At 53.9% G+C, this 18,707-nt stretch overlaps 1 pseudogene; it reads left to right on the top strand.

Moving 5' to 3' along the window:
- The first annotated feature begins 587 nt into the window (after window positions 1–587).
- Window positions 588–18,707, top strand: part of LOC130024570 (vacuolar protein sorting-associated protein 33A-like) — a 49,896-nt pseudogene continuing 31,776 nt past the window's right edge.

Raw genomic sequence — 18,707 nt, 5'->3', positions numbered from 1 at the left:
TCTAGGTTGATTTCTGGTACAGGAAGGGAAGTCGAGGCCCCAGGGGCCATGAGGACCCTCAGGGCCTGTGACCAGCAGTCCTTGGCCAGTGGGCCCTAGGAGGCTCAGTTGGCTGGGGGTTTTCCCACCTGGAGTGGAGGGCGCCCCCTAGCAGGCGAGGGGGTGGGTGGTGAGTCTGGGGCGGGGGCGATGCAGCGGGGACAGCCCCCTGCCGGCAAGTGCAGGCCGCCCGGGTCGCCGCTGACCCCCATCTCCTAGACCGCGCTGGGCAGGGTGCCCCCCGCCCCCCGCATGAGGGAGATGAGGAGCCCGAAGCCTGAGCCCAAGGCCACCGCTGGACCCAGACCCAAAGCCGCACGCCAGGGGTCCCTGCCCGCCCCGCCCTTGGGGCCGGGATCCCAGGCCGCCCTCCAGTCCTGCTGTCCCCGCCCCCGCCGCCAGAGCCCCGCGGACAGATGCCTCAGGACTGAGACCCCCGCGCCGGGGGTCCGCGCCCGCGGCCCAGGACTCGCGCGCCCTGCGCTCCCCGCCGCCCGCCCGCCGCGGCCCCCAGGAAAGACAGTCACATGGCCTCGGTGTGCGCCTTGATGGGCGCCTGGGACTGGGGTCCGCCCCGCGCGGGGAGACGGGCGCCGGGGGTCGCCCGCCGGGAGTCGCGGGCCGTGCTCCGGCCCCGCCAACTCACCTGGCGCCACGGAGATCGGGCATCCGGCCGGAGGTCCCCCAGGGACCGCTGCGCGGGCAGCGCCACCTCCTGCGGCTCCGCAGCCACCGGCCGGCACCTGAGGGGCGGGCAGGGAACCCTCAGGACGGGGGGACAAGGCCTGAGCGAGGCGCTGTTGGGTGCCGGTGGGCGGGACCCCCGCACCAGGCAGGGCCCGCACCTGTGCAGTTCGCAAGGCGACCAGCAGAGGGCGGAGCGAGCCGCTCACCGGCCTGCTGGGGCTGCTGGTCGGTCCCTCACTGGGCAGGACCCGGAGATGGCCAGGGGAACCCGAGGACCCCCTGAGACCGCTCCCAGGAGCCGTGGTGGGGCGGGGGGGGGGGAACATGCCCTCGCAAGGCCAGCTGGCAGTGCAGGGGAGATGACGCCAGGGCACCCTCGTTCCCCCGTCCCCAGCTTCCCGGGAGGGTCCCTCCGAGGGAGCAGAGGCAGCGCTGTGCCCCGTCTCTGCTGGGGGTCTGGGGGGTCTGTACAGCACCCGGGAAGCGCTGAGTTTCGGAAGCCTGTGCCCTGGCTCCGTGGGGCACCCCCGGCGCCCCTAGCGGGATGGAGGGAGATGAGGGGGTGTGATGTCACTATTTTCACGTGACCGCGGCGTCACGTGGCGGCGGGGCCCAGTGGAGCCAAGGCCACGCACATGTGGTCAGGCGGGTGAACCTGAACGTGCTGCGCGAGTTCCTGGACCTGTGCGCGGGCAGCAAGCTGACAGCCGGGGCAGGTGGCGGCCTCTGTGTCTGGGGGCGCCACCCAGAGTCGGCAGCCCCGAGAGAGGGGACGTTGCGCTCCCCGCCCCTGTGGCCTGGCTCTGGGAAGGACAATGGGAGTGACCTGAGTCCTTCTCAGCAGGACGATTACAGCCCCGCGTCCAGGCACTCCCCGCTGTCCCCGTGTGCGGGGTGGCGCTGCATGCTACCCTGGGTACCACTTCTCCCAGCTGCCTGTTCCTCCACGGTTCGTCCAATCAGTTATGCCAAATGGGGAAAAAGGACCCTGGTGTCGCACAGGCGAAATGCTCACAGGCCGCTTGGCATTCATCTTGGCCCCCAGTGACACCATTCTTGCCTAGGTAGAGGCGAAGGTCAGCTGGAGGCCTGACTCTCTCAGGGGCACCTGACACTGTCCCAGCTTTCCAAATACTCTCTCAGAATTAAGATACCTATGGGATACCTACAAGAGAGGTTTTCATTTGATTGATGCTGGATTATATGACGCCTGTTACATGCTGGGTTGAACGGTTTCCTTGGCAGTTCACCCACGGGGTTCATGACCCCAGTCTGACCCCAGGACACTGCATACACACTCTTTGTGGATGACAGTGAATGTGCTTCCGTGGCCAGTAGAGCCCCTTGCCCTGACACTGTTTTTCTTCAGGCCACAAAATAGGAGTGTGGTTAGCTATTGCTAACGGCAAGTTTTGTTTGTCCAGAGTTTGCAAATGACTGTTGTTTGCTGTTGGCCGTTATTGAAATCCCTTTTACTAAAAGAACGGGATGCTTCTCTCTCCCGCAGGCAATAGTTTGAGATGAGTATCTCACAGGACCATTTGGCTTGATTGCACAGTACTCACTTCTAAAGGTAAAAAGGTTTTGGTTATTATTATTTTTTTGAAACTGTCATTCTGGACTCTAGCAAGAGTAATATGAGGTTCCACTTCTGGAGTAAGTGGTGTGCAGAGCTGTCTGGTTTTTAGAATCACTGACGCTGTTATGAGTGGTAAATGTTTTATCTTCTGTGGACCTTTTGTTTATTTATTTGAAATAAAAAAAACCCATTTTATTTGGTGACCTTTAGGAAGAGGACGAGCGGAGAGAGAGTAACATTTCAGGAGAAACCATGGGCTTCTCCAAAGACAGAGAGAGCCCCTACACACATCCCAACATTAGAAAGGAAAGCACAAAAGTTCCCATCTCAAGGAGAGCTGCGGGCACCGCATTTGCTCGGCTACATGGGCACAAGCAACTCAGGGGCTCGGGCAGCATAGGAGCCTTCAGTGGACCTTTCAAGGGTGGGTGTGCATCCCCCTCTTCTCCTTGACGGAGCGGCATGTCTTCTGATTGTTACTTCATGTGGCCCCAAGTTTTTCAGACACTGGATTGGTTACTTCAGCCTGAATTTATACACCTGCCTTTGGGGAATCTAAATTTTTATACTAAAGTGGTTTTGAATTTTATTTGGGGGCTCGTGCCAGGCAGTGCTCAGGACTTACTCCTGGCTTTGCACTTAGGATCACTCCTGGCAGTGCTCAGTGGACAGTATGGGGTGCTGGGGATAGAACCCCGGGTCAGCTGAATGCAAAGCAAGCACCTTCACCACTCTACTTTCTCCCTAGCCCCAGGTCTCCTGAGCACTGCCCGTGGGCACCTCCTGGTGGTGAGTCTTAGCAGTTCGATGAGGCTTGGCGCTGTGGTGGCAGGGATATCCCAGGCCACTCCAGTGGCCTCTCTTGGGATGCACATGGCAATGCTTGAGACCCTTGTGGTGCCAGGGGGCGAAGTTGGCAGTCATGTGTCAGGCATGTACCGTGACCCCTGCATTCTCTGACTCAACACTAAAGTCTACTGTGCTTTGGAGTGGGAGTGTTAGAACACCTGAGTTTTTGTTGTTGGTCTGTTTTGTTTGGGCCACCCCTGGCAGTGCTCAGACTTACCCCTAGCTCTGCACTCAGGAATGACTCTTGGTGGTGTTTGGGGACGGTGTGGGAGGCCAGCAATCCAACCCGGGTTGGCTGCCTGCAGTGATGTCCGCGTTTGAGTCGGCTGCTAAGCTTTAGGATTTCTGTTCACCATTTGTATGTGTGCTTTCCTAGGAACATGAGGTGGAGAAAATGTTCACACTCAAAGGAAGTCGCTTGCAAGCAGCAGATGTCAAGAATATCATTTTTTTCGTCAGAGCCCGGCTAGAACTGATGGATATAATTGCTGAAAATGTGCTTAGGTATCTCAGAACTGATGCTTGGTCCATACGGAATCATTCCTCTAGTGGTTTTAGTGCTCATCAGGACACCTTTGCTTGCCAGCGCTTTAGGAAGTGGATCTTTGGACAGATGTGAGAGTGTGTCGGAGGAGAATGGGGGGTCAGGAGTAGGATACTCTGCAGCCAGACAAGGATAGATCCTCGGAACCCAGTGTGGTCCCCAAGTTTTCCAGGAGTGACTTCTGAGTGCATAGCCAGGAGTTATCCCTGAGCACCTGCAGGTGTGGCCCAAAAACTATAAATAGAGAATGGGAAACTTTGTGCATTGGGGCTTGGGGAGGCAGGGCAAACCACAGAAACCCACTCTCTCAGGACAGTAGGAAGCTCCAGCCTGTCTCAGTAGAAGGACCCAGAATTTTTTATAAAAAGAAAAACAGCTAGTGGTTCTTTTTCAAGTACTGAATACCATATGCTCAAATTTCATAAGCAACGTCAGGAGAAGCTGATTAAAATTTAAAGCTGCAGCATTTATGGAGGAAGTGCACCAGCCCAGTCTGCATTACGTTTGATCGACATGGCCCCTACGAACGGACTTAAAAGCATGCGGGGTATTTGCGCAAGATCGGGCACGGTGTGAAGCAACCATTTATTTTCCTAGAGACATCGCTTGATTAAATAGAAACATTTTTTTTCTGCAAGAAACAGATGTCCATTGCAATAACCCTGAGAGGTTTTTGGGTTTTTTTTTTTTTCTCTTTTTGGGTGACACCCGGCAATGCACAGGGGTTACTCCTGGCTCTGTACTCAGGAATTACCTGCGGTGGTGCTCAGGGGACCATATAGGATGCTGGGAACTGGGAATCGAATCCGAGTCAGCCGCGTGCAAGGCAAACGCCCTACCCGCTGCGCTGTTGCTCCAGCCCCAACCCTGAGAGTTTTCATGTCCCATCAATGGCCCAAGAGAAGCAGCACTGCCCCTTGGCAGAGCACAGGTCAGCGGTTTCCAGAAAAAGCATCACATCAAGAGAGCACGAAAACCCAAAACTTGGGCCAAGTCAGTAGTGGGGGGTTAGCTCATAAGCGTCTCTTTAGAGCCCACTGTGTGTCAGGCACAGGTGGGGCTCTAGGGAGCAGTCCTCGCATCGGGGCCTCGGGCCAAGGCACGGTCCTTCTCTTGCAGTGAAGACAGACGTGGCCCCACAAGAGATTTCCACATTTTGTTTGTGCCCCGGCAAGCCTGCTGTGTGAGCAGCGGCTTAAGGACCTGGGCGTCCTGGGCTCCTTCATCCGTAGGGAGGAGTACAGCCTGGACCTCATTCCCTTCGACGGGGACCTTCTCTCCATGGAGTCGGAGGGCGCCTTCAGAGTAAGTTCAGTGTTTGGCCTTTGAACTTGACACTCGTTTCTGCCTCGTTTGTGATGGTGACACTCACACTGGCATTTTAGTGATTCCTGGAAGTGTCCAGTTTCTTCCTTTTGGGGAGAGATGGGAGTTGGTCCACACCCAGCAGTGCTCAAGGTTTACTCCTGGTTCTGTGCTCAAGGATCACTCCTGCGCATGCTCGGGGACCATATGTGGTGCTGGGGCTAGAACCCAGATTGGCTGTGTGCAAGACCAGCGCCTTCCCCTGTGCTGTCTCTCGGGCCGCTGCTCCTCTTGCTTATGGAGAACCTCCTGTTCCAACAAATTGGCTTAAAATTGTTGCTGCCCTTACTGAATTCTCAAAAATCAATTGGCCTTAAATGTGTTGATTTCTGGTGTTTCTCTGCTGCTGTTCGATGTTTGTCCTTGTGCCCGTCCCACCCTGACTTGACTGTGGCTGTGGAGGAAACTTTGAGAGTGGAAGGCAGGGCCGCTCCAGCCAGAAAGAGTCAAGTCTGTCACTGCGTTTTTCCAGTTAGCCCTTTGTGAGTGATTTTGTTTCCATGACTTGCCTTTCCCCTTGATTGAGTCTTTGCAAGACCTGAAGACTTTTATCTTACATTTTCATTTTCTAGAAATAAAATTGCTTACATTTTTCATTCAAACTCTTGAGGTTCTGCAGTGTGACCTCAGGGCTGGGTGCAGGGTGTGTGGGAAATTCTGTTTCTCCCACACGCCCGTCCCAGCCCGTTTCCTACTGGTTATTTTCAGCACATATTTATTTGTGATTTATTTGAGATCTCCAAGCCTGCACGGTTTGGGACTGGACCTGTCAGTAGCTAAACAGTTACACCCTCCAACTGCCGTGTAACCCCAACAACGGCCAGGATCCAGAGATTATCACAACAAGCTCCCGGGAGCGCGCGGCCGCGAACATTATTTACTTTTCTCTAAGTTTTCAGGGTACCTTAAATATCCAACCCACACGGCAGAGCCTGGCAAGCTATCCGTGGTCTATGCCTAATAGACCAAATTGATATGCCAAATCCAGTAATAAATGGATCTCATTTCCCTAACCCTGAATATGCAGAGTCGAGAAGGATATGGAAGGAGAGGCTGATAAAACACCAAGGCAGACATAGGCTTCCAAAACGCAGAAAAACAAAAATGATTGTCTGTACTTTTAATGCTCGTACGCTGGCATCTATTGCATCCATTGAAGACCTTATGGTACAAGCGCGAAAGATCAAGTACGACATCATTGGTCTGACCGAAACGAGAAGACATCAATCCCATCATGCTGTTTTCGACACCGGAGAAGAACTGTTCCTTGGAACATGTGATAAAAGAGGCGTCGGTGGTGTTGGTATCCTTGTCAATACAAACTTAGTCATGAGCATTGATTCATTCGAATGCCTAACAACCCGAATCAGACGATTACACTTGAATAAATGTGGCTCACTACCGGAAGTTTCTATCTTTGTTGTCTATGCACCAACATCCAGTTATGGTGAAAGAGAAACTGAGAAATTCTACATGGAGCTGGAGAAGTTCTATAAAGAAGATCACACCTTCTACAAGATCATTGTCGGTGATTTTAATGCCAAGATAGGACCAAGAAGATCAGTCGATGCACTCCACATCGGAACCCATGGCCTGGAATGGAACGAACAGGGTGACAGACTGTCTGAGTTCATCATGTCAACCAAAACCTTCCATGGTAACTCACAATTCCAAAAGGCTGAATCTAAACGTTGGACATGGGAGTCTCCTGATGGACGGTTCCAAAATGAAATAGACCACATCATATTCAATCGGCGGTTTTGCCTAACCGATGTTGCTGTTGTCCCAAAATTCCAAACGGGATCAGACCACCGTCTTCTTCGTGCAAAATTCTACCTTACAGCAAGAGGAGAAAAGAATGCAAGGTTTAAGAAGAGGACTCCCAGAACAACCACCAACTGGGAGCTCTTTGGCTCTATTGCGGCAACATGGGAAGATGCCGTCATTGACAACATTGATGAGGAATAACATCGAATGATTCAGCACCTCCATGATTGTGCAAGGAATGCCAAGAGATAGATAACAACAAAAAACCGTCTTTCTTCAAACACTCTTGAACTTATTTGCCAACGTGGCTTGGCACATGCCTCAGGCAACCACAAGCGAACATCCGAACTGGCAAAACAGTGCAGAGAAGCCATCAAGGATGACCTCAAAAACAGGAGAGCTGCAGTACTGGTAGATGCAGCAGAAGCTGGGAAAAACATTCGTAATGCCCGCCTGTCCTTCACCAACTACAAAACCAAGATGACTGCCCTCCGACATCATGATGGATCTATCACATCTTCCAGAAGGGCAATGGAGAAGATTATTCATGACTTCTACTCAGATCTCTTTAATAGCCACATCCACTTGCCCACATACCACATACCACATGATGGATATGTCGTTCCCAATGTTCTCCCTTCCGAAATCCAACATGCCATCTCGTCGGTAAAGAAACAAAGAGCACCTGGCCCAGACAAGATCAGACCTGAACAACTGAAGAACTTACCATCAGTACTCATAAATACATTGGCTCAACTCTTCACACGCTACCTGTCTGAATGCAAGGTTCCATCCCAATGGAAAACCAGCAGGACTGTACTACTATACAAGAAAGGAGACACCCAGGACATTGGCAACTATCGCCCAATCTGCCTATTGTCTGTCATCTACAAACTATTCACTCGAGTCATCCTGAATAGGATTAGCAGAACACTAGATGAAGGACAACCATGTGAACAAGCTGGATTCCGAAAAGGATTCAGTACCATCGACCATATCCACACAATAACCAAGCTCATTGTGGTATCTCGGGAGTTCAAGATGCCGCTCTGTCTAACGTTCATTGATTTAAAGAAGGCCTTTGATTCTGTTGAGACGGAAGCGGTCATGGAAGCCCTAGCCAATCAGGGCGTACAAACTCAATACATCAGGATCCTTCGTGAGCTCTATTGCGGATTCACTACCAAAATCTCACCATTCTACAAAGAAGCAATCATCCATATCAAGAGAGGGGTTCGGCAGGGTGATACCATTTCACCAAAACTCTTCTGTGCCACCCTCGAGAACATCATGCGACGATGGAATGGGAAAACATGGGAGTGAAGATAGATGGTCGGCAACTACACCACCTCTGCTTTGCTGATGACATCGTTCTAATAACACCAAACATCAGCCAAGCGGCACAAATGCTGAACGAATTTGACCGTGAATGTGGAAAGGTCGGACTACAGCTGAATCTTACGAAGACAATGTTTATGAGAAACAGCCTTGTTCCTGGCACTCCATTCGCTCTCAACGGAACCACCATCTCCGAATGCAACGGTTATATATACCTAGGTCAAGAAATCAACATGATGAATGACCTGGCACCTGAGTTGCGCAGGAGGAAGAGAGCGGCTTGGAATGCCTTCCAGAGCATTGAAGAAATAACTAAAAGGACAAAGAACCTCCAGCTACGAACACACCTCTTTGATTCCACTATTCTTCCTGCATTAACATATGCCTCAGAGACCTGGACCCTACGAAAACAGGATGAGAACGCTATTCGGGTCTCTCAAAGAGGAATCGAAAGAACTATGCTTGGAATATCACGATTCACTCAAATGAGAGATAGAATCCGGAGTTCTGATCTTCGTCAACGCTCAAGAATCAGGGACGTTGTCTCATTTGCCAAGACATCAAAAATCAGATGGGCTGGACACGTAATGAGGTTTACAGACAACCGCTGGACTAGAGCCATTACTGATTGGATTCCACGAGACATCAAAAGATCACGTGGACGCCCACCTATAAGATGGTCAGACTTCTTCGTCAAGACCCTAAATGATCGGTTTAAGGCTCTGCATGTTCCTAGAACGAACAGATACCATTGGGCTACGCTAGCACGCAACCGGGATGAATGGAGACATTACTGGCACCCGCTAGAATAAATCGATGAATAACGGGGATTAAGTGATTAAGTGATAAGTGATTTATTTGTTTGCTTTGCTTTGGTTTTTGCTTGGGGCCTCACCTGATGATGCTCAGGGGTTACTCTTGGGGGTCCTCAGGGGTCCATATTTGACTCTTTGATGCCAGGGAAGCACCTTCCCACTATACTATCTATTTGGGCCCCCGGAGTTTTTCTTTTTTAAATATTGTCTTTTTCTGAAATCTGGATTTTTGTTTGCAAATATGATTTTATATGTTTTGTTTACTATCTTTATGACAGGGAGCACTTCTGAAAAATTTCTCTTTCAAAGTGTCAGGTTGGCTCTTAGGGGTGCCCGGGCCAGAACTCTGGCTCTTTCTTCTGTGGGGTGAGGTTTCTCCATGCTGAGTCCCTTAAGAGAATCTGTAGACACAAAAGCATTGATTTATTTGAGTTTTCACCCAGATGTTTTTCCTATGGCACATTCTTCACTGGAAATAGGGAAAATTGGGCATGGCTGGAGTTCTGGCAGGCCGAGTGGGGACCATCCCCCTCAAGTGTGTAACCACCACCTAGTGTGTGCGACCCTCAGCCTCAGCAAGAAAGGGAGGGAAAGGGAAAATAAATACCGGAATGAAGGGGAAGATGCAAGGGGGAAACTCATCAACTTGATAATGTCTTCTAAAAATGGCGTACTGGACCAGAGAGATAGTAATGTGGGTAGAGCACTTGCCTTGTCCCTTGCAGACCCGGGTTTGTTCCCTGGCACCCCATACGGTTCCCCAAGCCCCGCCAGGTGTGACCCCCAGTGCCAAGCCAGGGAGTCAGCCGGAACCCGTGCACGGCCCCAAAGCTCACAGTGCCTGTCTGCGCCCTCTGCGCCCTCTATCATTGGAAGCTTGTGCAGGTGTGTTTGAGACGCGACCACGTTTCCCTGCATTCCGTGGGCATGTGAGTTGATTTGTGGTACTGCTGCTGCTGGTCTCAAGACACGACCTTTCGAGAACGCAGGTGCATCACCAGATTTCTGGGCACCATTTCCCCTCGGCGTGTTGGTCTCAGCAGCACCTTAAGAGAAAGAACCTGGGGCTCGCTTTGGTTCTGGGCTGCTGTCACCCAGCTCCCTGTGGGTTTGCTCACGTCTCTGGGCTTCATCCTGTGGAATCCAGAACTTTCCTGGGCTCTCCGATGGTCTCTCCCCACCCCAGTCATGAAGCAGGGAGGGGCTTGCATGGCCTTGTTTGGTGACAGGACACGGGCCTGCATGCCCCTCTGTAGTAATAGGGTACGGGCCTGCCTGCCCCTGTGTGGTGACAGGACTAGGGGTTGCCTTCCATCCGAGCCATTGCAGGTCTGGGAACGGCCTCTCTGCTCCCTTTCCCAGTCAGCAGTGCAGAAGCGTAGAGGAAGCGACTTGTTCACCCCAGCTGAGGATAGGAGCTTTCTCAGTCACACCCAGGGTTGCTCCTGGCCCTGCGCGGGCGGGGCAAGGCCATCCCAACAGACAGACCCAAGACAGGTCCTTGCCACGGGCCCCACATCCGCCCGTGGATGCTGCATTCACGCCTTCTCTCCCTCCGTGAGCCACGACGGCCCCCGAGCCCGCATCACCTGGGGAGCCCCGAGTTCAGGACAGGAGGGACCCACACACCACCAGTTATGACCCTAGTGGCTGTTAAAGAGGAATTGCAAGGGCTGGAGCTATATACATTCGGAGGGCATTTGCCTTGCACGCAGCTGACCCAGGTTCAATCCCCGGCATCCCATATGGTCCCCGAAGCACCACCAGAATAATTCCTGAGTGCAGAGCCAGGGGTATCCCCTGAGCCTCGCCGGGTGGGAGTTGTTAGAGGTGTCTCTGTAGTAATACGCCGTTTTTCAAAATGAATGTTTTGTTTGGGTGCTCGGGGCTGGGCAGGGCCGGGCAGGAGCCGGCTTAGCTGTCCGCAGGCAGACACAGTTCCCACTCTGAACAGTCACCTGGGCCCCTGAGCAGTTTGAAAGAGGCCCCCTAATGCTTTCCTTCCACTGAATCTTCCTCTCTGCTCTGCTCCAATGCGGAGATTCTGGTCGTTTTCTGAGGACTCTTTCGACATCCCGACCAGGATATTTTGGACTGAAGTGTGAGGCTGCACCCCAGACTTGGCAGAGACATCCTACATGATCTTTGGGGATGTTATGCTCAATCTGGGCCAGGCTCTCTGGGAGGTCTCCCTCTCTACCCAGCCCTCAGTCTGCACCCCTCGTCCTCACGCCTCTGCGGTGCACGCCTGTTGGCTGCTGCCTTAGACAGGGTCAAAGATTCCACGATGAGGGGCTGGAGCAATAGCACAGCACGTAGGGCGTTTGCCTTGCATGCGGCCGACACGGGTTCGATTCCCAGCATCCCATATGGTCCCCCGAGCACCACTAGGAGTAATTCCTGAGTGCATGAGCCAGGAGTAACCCCAGTGCATTGCCGGGTGTGACCTAAAAAGAAAAAAGATAAAAAGAGAGTCCCGCGATGGGCACCAGCAGTGCCGCCCCATCAGGTGGAGTGCAGGTGAAGCGCGTTGCGTGATTTCCCTCCTCTGCTCTCCGCACTTGCTGGGTGAAGGGATTGAGGCACAGGAGAGATCTTGAGGCCCCGCTGGGGACCATGTGTGCTCTGTCAGCCCTGCTGAACCACCCGGCTGGGCGGCGCGTGCGTGCTCTTTGCTCTTTCTGGGCCAAAGATGTTTCTTTTTGTCTGTGTGTTAAATGGACCTTGTGGCCCTTCTCCGAGACCGTGGCTGCCCTCCTGCTGTCCCCTGTGACACTCGCTGCTGTATGTGGGAGAGGCTGCCTGCCCTTCCACAAGCCCAGAGTGTTCTGCTGTGTGGTCACGCGGGCAGGCGGAGGCCAGCCTTTCCTTGCCCGCCCAGCAATGCTCACCCCCAGTAGAGGTGCTGCCTTGGGGCCTCGGTGCTGACTCACAGAGCCTGTGCCCACGCGCCTGGCCCTCTCCCACAGGAGTGCTACCTGGACAGCGACCAGACGGGCCTGTACCAGGCGACCAAGGGCCTGATGAAGCTGCTGGCCTGTACGGGACCATCCCCTAGATCTTCGGCAAGGGCGAGTGCGCCAGGGTGAGCCGGGGCGGGGAGAGAGTCCTCTCTCCTGCGGGTGGGGTTTGGGGCTCCACCTCGCAGTGCTCTTGGCTCTGTGCTCGGGCCACCAAAATGAGTCTGTCTGCGTGCAAGGCGTGACCCCTGGCCCCTCTGCTGTCTCCCAGCCCTCTTTCCTTTTCTCTTTTCTGTTCTTTATCTTTTCTTTTCCATCCCTACTCTCCCTCCCTCTCTCGCCCTCTCCCTCCTCCCGCCCTCTCCATACCCTGCAGTGCTCGGGGCTCACTCCTGGCAGGGTTTGAGGGATCGTACGTGGTGCCAGGAATTGAACCTGTGTCAGCCACCTGCAAGGCAAGCATCCTACCCACCATACTGTCTCGGGCCTATCTTGCTTTATTTTATTGTTCCATTTTTTTCCGCCTTATTTTTAAATTTTGGATTGCCGGGGTCTTTTTAGCTTCATTTTAAAATCCGCCCATTGCTAAAAAGGCTCTCCCTGACTCTGTACTTTGTTCCCAGCAAGTGGCCAATATGATGATGAGGATGAGGAGAGAGTTTACAGAAAGTCATTTTTCATTTCATTTCATCATCCTGTTAATCGTCGATTGCCTCGAGCAGGCCCCAGTAATGTCTCTTTCATCCTAGCCCTGAGATTATATTCACGGCTCTTTAGGAGAATGAGACCCATCATTGTTACTGGTATTTGGCATATTTGGTACGCCACGGGGAGTTTGCCAGACTCTGCCCTGTGGGCAGGCTACATTCGATAGCCTGCAAGTTTGTCCAAAGTAGGAATGAGATAATAAAATGTCATAAAGAAAAGTTCTGATAAGATGGTAGGCCCCGCCTACCATCAGCGGCCAAGACTCAGAGACTATAAAATCCAGATCCCGGACGAGAACAGTGCAGTCTTTTGCCCCGCGCCTGGGTGTCCCTCGCCGGGACCCCTTGGAGGGGAGCGGGTCGAGCTTTCCTCCCCGCCCCGACCAGGGCTCCGGCAGCCGAAGACCTCCAGGACCAGCCACCACCATGCTGAGACCACTCTCTGCAAAAATGAAGGTACTGGCAGAGGGACAAAGCCACGCGGGTTCCGGGGCCGAGACCTCCAAGCCTACTCGAATTGGAGTCGAGCATCTTCCACCCAGATCCTCCAAATACAGAAAGTCAGAATTCAATATTTCCTGTTTTTGATAACCTATTGTTGCTTGATTGAAATGTGGATTCATTAACGCCCCTTGCGACTCAGCTGACATACAAAGGACTCGTCGATGAAATTTATGGCTTCCAGAACAGTAAGTGAAGCGACATCATTTACTAATAGGTTAGCTGAGTAAAATCAATCTCAAAAGTGTCTGTTTTTAAAGGTGTGGCATTTGTGTATAAGTCAGAATACTTGAAAATGTCAGGCACTGACTTTCAGCCCAAGGTTAAAGCGAGCTCGAGCCAGGACACCATCGGGGAAACTGAGGCGAAGGCCTTGTGCAGAGGGCCATGCGGTGTGCAGCCCCGCTGCTCAGGCCGCCCAGGAAGGCGTGAGGAATAGAGCGTTTCTGAGGGGTGCCTGGGTCTGAGGTCAGGGGACTTTGGCCCCGGGTGTTAGATTCTGTAGCATTTCAGATCTGAGTGGGGGCTAGGAAAGCTCACGGGGCTAGTGCCAGGCGCACAGCCAGCGCTCGGTTCCATCCGCGCTCCTGCCTCGTCCAGTGAGCACTGAGCCGGGAGTATCTCCTGCTGGGATACAGTCTGAGAAGTTTCCCACAGTCTGATTGTGTCTTTTCTTCAGAACAGGGAGCCCTAGGCCGCAAGAGGGGTAACTCCGGCGACTTCAGGAGTGGCCCTGGCCGGGGGCTGGGGAAACAGCCCTGGGGATAGAGCCCCGGTCTGGAAGGACGGGGATGCAGCTAACTGCATGGGGTCTCTCTGGGGACACAGAGCCCTGCAGCTGCTGAGTGTTGGCCAAGTCCAGACAGTGCTGTCTGTCCAGTGTGCCAAGCTGGTTATCGCAGAGTGAATTGCGATGGCGTGTGTGTGTGTGTGTGTGTGTGTGTGTGTATGTGTGTGTGTTCGTGTGTGTTAGTGTGTATGTCACTGCAGTGGTGAATGCGTGGCTCAGTGACAGCGGCCACGGAAGCAGAACAGGACCACACATGGAGGCATTTCCACACACAAAGCGTTTTTGTGCTCTTTAATGATTATGGGGTTTTTTCCGGTTTGTTTTTTACCAGTTGTTCCAAAGGATAACTTCTTAAGTTGCTTCCTTTTGTGGGGACAGTCGTAAGCAGTGCCCAAGTCACTGTGGGGCTGATCTCGGTGATTTTCTGCTCTGTGGGGCCAGTCCGTGGCCCTGGGGCCACCGGGGCTGTGCCTGGCAGCGGCTGGGGGTGATGCCACACACACAGTCCCTCCCCAGACTCCTGCTCCGATCTTTCACTGGCACGGGAGCACCCCGTGCGAGGGGTCCCCACATCCTGGTGCTTCTGCAAGTCCCTCGAGGGATCTGGCAGAGGTGCTGGGGTGGCTGGTGCGGAGGTGTGAGAGATGGGGCTTGTGGGGTGCCTCCGGGGGGAAGGCGTTTTGGGAGCTCACAGTCTCTTCACATCACACACTTACTTCTGATGAAACATTTAATTAAGGGAGAGGGCTGGAGTGATAGTACAGCGGGTAGGGCATTTTCCTTGCACGCGGCTCAGCCCGGGTTCGATTCCCAGCATCCCATAGTGTCCCCTGAGCACCACCAGGAGTAATTCCTGAGTGCAGAGCCACTAGTGACTCCTGTGCATTGCTGGGTGTGACCCCCCCAAAAAAGAAAAAATTAAGAGAAATCTGAAAAACAAGGATAAATTGGGCTTCCCCATAACCCCCCAGCTCTGCGCCCGTGGCTGGACCGAGGGCGATGGCAGGCCCGTGCAGGAGCTGCGTGCAGGCTGCGTGGGCCAGCGGCTGCCCCTCTGCTTTGAGCTGGAATGCGAGGTCTTGCCGACCTCGTGTATCTCAGCATGTGCTCAGGCCCCGGGTCCCGCGGCCACCGTGGCGTGCTGTCTCCAGACGCTGGTGCCCGGGCTGTTCCGAGGGGCTTAGGATTTGGAAAGCATCCAAGAAGTATTTTTCTTCCGTCGGTCACTTTCTCTCCCCACATTCTCCGATGCAGGAGTTCTTCTTGTTGCTTTATGATTCTCAGCACCCACCACACAGTGCTCAGGGCCCACACGGGGCAGTGCTCAGAGGAACAGACAGCTGGACTTGAGCGTGTGCTGCCCCCGATGACCCGTCTCTCTGGACCCACAGCAGTGGAGCTGATTGTGTGTAGACACGTCGGGATTTGTGTTGAAAGTGGAGGAGATGATTTTTTGAAAGGAACCAACTTGGAGCTAGAGGCAGTGCAGCAGTTAGGGTGAGTTTGGTCCCCAGGACCACATATGGTTCCCCCAGTCACTGCCAAGAATTAGCCCAGAGCACAGAGCCAGGAATAAGCCTTGAGCACTGACAGGTTTGGCCCAAAAATCAGAGAAAGGAAACAGAAAGGAAAGAAGCCGTTGGAGCTGTCTCCGGCCTCAAGCAAACTTCCATGCTGAAATGATTCCTGGGATCTTGTTTTTGTTTTTGTTTTTCTTTTTCTTTTGACTTTTCTTTTTCTTTTTCGTAGAGTATCTTGCCTGCATGGCAAAGTCTGGCAAGCTACCCGTGACGTGTTCTATATGGCAAATACAGTAACAAGTCTCAAAATGGAGACGTTACTGGGCCCGCTTGAGCAAAATCGATGAACAATGGGAGGACAGTGACAGGGGTCACACTTGGCAATGCACAGGGGTTACTCCTGGCGCTGCACTCAGGAGTTACTCCTGGCGGTGCTCAGGGGGCCATATGGGATGCTGGGACTCGAACCTGGGTCTGCCCCGTGCAAGGCAATCACCTTCCCTGCTGTGCTATCACTCCAGCCCCATCCTGGGCTCCTCTTGGCTTGTTGAAATGTCGGTATAGACTGCATGCACTTGCACGCGCCAGCAGGACAGACCTGCAGTTAGGCCGCCCTGAGGCATGTTTCCTCGGGTGGCCCCATCCTGAGTTCAGTTCGGGCTGGCAGTGGCAGGAGGCGTCCCGCGGGCCAGGCCAGGGAAGCCGTGCGTGAAAAGCGTGAGCGTCCTACGCTCGTACGCATCTAGTGACTCAAAGCCCAGTGCTCTCCCCTGACAGGAAGTCTCTGGAGTCTCACTTGGGTGTCCCCTCCCGTGCAGGTCATGTAAAGCTGCCACCCAAGAAATTCGCCCTGAAGAGGCAGGGTGACGGGCAGGACCTGCCCACAGAGTCCAAGAAGGTACCGCTGAACTCAGCCGAGGAGCTCTACGCTGAGATCCAAGACCGCAACTTCAACGCCGTGGGCGCCGTGCTCAGCAAGAAGGCCAAGGTGATCTTGGCCGCCTTTGAGGTGACTGGGGCCTGGCGCCAGGCGGCAGGCGGGCTGTGGGCGCCCGGGGAAAGGTGGTGCCAGGCCCTCTCCTGGTGTCAGGTCCTTTGCCAGTCATCATCTGCACTCCCTGTCCCTCCCTCCTTCCTCCCAGCTGCTGGTGGTGGCGGCATCTCCACTAGCTCCTGCATCTAGGGAATTCGGGTTCAGCCGGAGCAGGCTGGGAAGGCGTGTGATAATGAGAGCACAGTCCCCGGCCCCCAGCTTCGTTAGCACCTCGCGCCCTCCTGCTGCTCATTTAGTTTGGGTTCAGCTCACTTTTGAAACCTGAATCAGTAAAATGATAGAAGCTGAATTTTTTAACTCTGGGGGAAGTTTTTAAAAATCACTTTTTCCCTTGAAGGGTGATTTCCTGATTTCATCTTTTTTAGGAGTTATCTCCACAATATCAGTATTTGTATTTCTTTGGGGTTTTTTTTTTGTTTGTTTTTTGAGGGGAGGCACACCCAGAGGTGCTCAGGGCTAACTCCTGGCTCTGCGCTCAGGGATCACTTCTGGTGGGCTGAGGCAACCACATGGGATGCTGGGGATCGAACCCAGGCTGGCCGCATGCAAGGCAAGCACCTCGCCACTGTTCTGTCACTCTGACGCCATGGTTGTTGTATTTCTGAAGTTGCTTTTGTCTCACTTGGGTTTTGCTTCTTATAAAGCTATGGATAAGAAGTGTCAGGCATTCACTGTTCCAGCTCCGAGCTCGCCATGGTGTCCAGTTCCCTCCCTTCCCGCTGCCAGTGCTCAGGGCTGGCTCCTGGCAGGCCTCGGGGTTCTGTGGGGAGGCCGGGCACTGAGCAAGCACCTCCCACACTGTATAGCTTGGACCCAGGAAACGTTTTACACTTGATTTGCTATTGTTGAGGTCTCAGGCTATACGAGCGTTAGCTTTTGTGGCTTCAAGGCACAGTTTGCTGAGCTCCACATCCCTGGCAGGGACCATGCAGTGTCAGGTGTGGCCTGCGTGGGCCCTGGGCTCCCTCCCGTCCACATGGTCTCCCAGTGCTGCAGGATGTGGCTGTCGCAGTACCTGGACCCACCAACCTGCCTTTTCTATTTTCCTGTGGCTGTGGGATCTGGTTATAGCCTAATTCGTTTTGTGTCCATTTCTCACACTAAAAATTAAGTTGGGGGAGCCGGAGTGATAGCACAGCAGGTAAGGCGCTTACCTTGCATGCAGCTGACCTGGACTCACTCCCCAGCCTTCCATGTGGTCCCGGTGCATGCCAGGAGTGATCCCTGAGTGCCAGGCCAGGAGGAAAGCCGGGGCACTGCCTTGCACGTGATTCAAACATGCCCTGGGCAACCCAAAGACCCAAATTCTTAAAAATGCACTCTTGGCAACCAGAGCTGGAGCTGGGGCACATTGTGTGTGTGGGGGGGGGGGGGCGTGGGAGGGTGGGTGGCCTGGGTGCATTCCCAGCACTGCTTTGGCTGTGTCTGGGGCATGCCCCGTGTGTGTGTGTGTGTGTGTGTGTGTGTGTGTGTGTGTGTGTGCGTGTGTGTGTGTGTGTGTGCGTGTATCTGTGTGTGTGCGTGTGTGCACACGCACACACACAGGTGTTCGAGGCCCTGAGTGCTGTACCCAGTACTGTCGTGACCTTCTCCCCTCCCTCAGGAAAGGCACAATGTCAAGACGGTGGCCGAGATCAAGCAGATTGTCTCCCAGCTACCCCACATGCAGGTGACACGGGGCTCCCTGGCCAACCACACCTCCATCGCTAAGCTCATCAGGGACGTAACGAGTGAGTGCCCTGTCCCGGGCTCAGGCTCAGGGTGTGTCACTGGCTCCCTGCTACTTCTGGGGGGGCCCCCCGGCTACTTTTTCACTTGTGCATTGTTCCCTGTGCCAGCCGCTGTGTCCTCACAGAAATGTTCCGAGTGTGACTGTTGGGTTCTGCGGGGTCAGGTGGTGCAGCAGGACTCTCCCAGGCTCTGGGTGGCGCCAGCACTGCTTCGCCAGACCTGGCAATACTTGCTGAGGTTGGTTTCAGTCTGATGTGGCGAGGAGCTGGAGTTGGAGCGGTACTGCAGTGCCTGGCACACAGCCGGCCCGGGTTGGATCCCGGAGTCCCATATGGTCTCCGAAGCCTGCCAGGAGTGATCCCTGAGCACCACCGGGAGTGGCCCCCAAAGTAACCAAAGTAAAATGCCCTTGGGAAATTGCTTTAATTAGTGTGAAGGGGAAGCTGCTAGGGCCCAGGCCC

The sequence above is a fragment of the Sorex fumeus genome, unplaced genomic scaffold (assembly GCF_029834395.1).
Source record: "Sorex fumeus unplaced genomic scaffold, SorFum_2.1 ptg000029l, whole genome shotgun sequence".
Classification (NCBI taxonomy): Eukaryota; Metazoa; Chordata; class Mammalia; order Eulipotyphla; family Soricidae; genus Sorex; species Sorex fumeus.
Note: the sequence above shows the minus strand (reverse complement) of the source record. Positions and strands in the feature narration are given on the sequence as shown.